Here is a 1708-nt window from a genome sequence, read left to right as displayed (position 1 = left end):
GTTGTTTTTTTTTAAATGTTTTTATTTTATTGAATTACCATGTGGAAAATTACAGTGTCTCAGGTTTAAGTCTCAGTCACACAATGCTGAAACAACCATCCTCCCACCAGAGCCCACATTCCACCACCAAAAAAAAAAAACCCACCAAAAACCCAGTATACCTCCCATCCCAGGCCCCCCCACCCGAACTGATAAGTTTCACTTTACTTTCTCTTTACTTTGGTTACATTCAATATTTCAACAAAAACCTCACTATTATTGTTAGGAGTTCCCCCACTAGAGTCAGACCTGTTGTGAAGAGATATGAGGTTTTGGATTTCTGTATTTTAGCAACTAAGTCCAGGGAAATTTCTTCCAGATATTGGATCATTGCAAGCTTGTAACTCCCATCTGTGGTCCTCATAATATGGCGGTCACCACGCCCTTCACCCCTGGCAAGGAAAAAGGCGAGAGAGAGAGAGAGAGAGAGAGAGAGAGAGAGAGAGAGAGAGAGAGAGAGAGAGAGAGAGAGAGAAAGAGAGAGAGAGAGAGAGAGAGAGAGAGAGAGAGAGAGAGAGACAGTAATCTGGGTCTATTACTGGCTCCAGGTGAGCCAGGTGACACCTCAGTTGGCTTTTGCAACTTCAGGGCTATCAGATATTACTATTTCCCAGGAGTTTTACAGCCATTCCCTTGGGAGGGAGCCTTCTCTATCTGCCTGCCTGCCTACATTGCTCTGACTCAGACTTTCTTTTTTTTCTTTCAATTTTTTTTTTTTTTTTGGTTTTCTTTCCTTTTTGGTTTCGGGTCACATCCTGTGATGCTCAGGCGTTACTCCTGGCTCTACACTCAGGCATCACCTCTTGTGGTGTTTGGAGGATCATATGGGATACCCTAGATTGAACCCAGGTATGCAAGGCAAGCACCTTACCCATTGTACTGTTTCTCTGACTCTGATTGTCTTTTTCTTTTTTTCTTTTTGTGTCACACCTGGTGATGTTCAAGGGTTACTCCTGGATCTGCACTTGGGAATCACTCCTGGTGGTGCTCTGGGACCATATGGGATGCTGGGGATGGAACCCAGATATCTTTCTTTTGGTGCCTTAGATTCTAATTTTATCTCCTGATTGACTTCTTTTCTTTTAGAAAACAAAGAACCTAGGTTCTGGTTCTAAAGAGATGTTCAATAGGTAAGCCTTTTGCCTTGCATGCAGTTGATTTGAGTTTGACACCTGTACCCCACATGTGTTGCCCCCACCCTCCCACCCCAATCCTGTACCAGTCTCTGCCAGGATCACTCCCTGAGGGCAGAGCCAGGAGTCAGCCCTGAGCACCACCAGGTGTGGCCCCAAGACATACAAAGAACAAACAAAAACACCCTGGTATCTTAGGCTACAGGCAACTTGCACATTTTTTTTCTGAAGCTGAAAGAATTCTCTCTCCTCCCAGCCCTGTTCCATTGCTCCGCTGGGACTGTGGGTGGCAGGGGTTAAGGCCCAGGCCAAGACGATCAAGAGGACCTAGGTGTAGCCTGACAGCCACCTTGTGGGACTGGCAGGGTATAGATCCGCACTGAGCAGGAACTAACCTGGGTCCCTTTCTTATTTTCTTTCAAGTATAGGGGTGAGCAGCTATTCACCCAAGCCCTCTCCTCTCTCTCTTGCCATGAGCCAATGCTTGGGAACTGCCAGGAACCAATGCCCGGGAGAACCAATATGTCAGTACAAAC

Source organism: Sorex araneus, chromosome 4 (genome assembly GCF_027595985.1).
Source record: "Sorex araneus isolate mSorAra2 chromosome 4, mSorAra2.pri, whole genome shotgun sequence".
Taxonomy (NCBI): domain Eukaryota; kingdom Metazoa; phylum Chordata; class Mammalia; order Eulipotyphla; family Soricidae; genus Sorex; species Sorex araneus.
The sequence above is the reverse complement of the archived record's forward strand: the minus strand, read 5'-3'. Positions refer to the sequence as shown.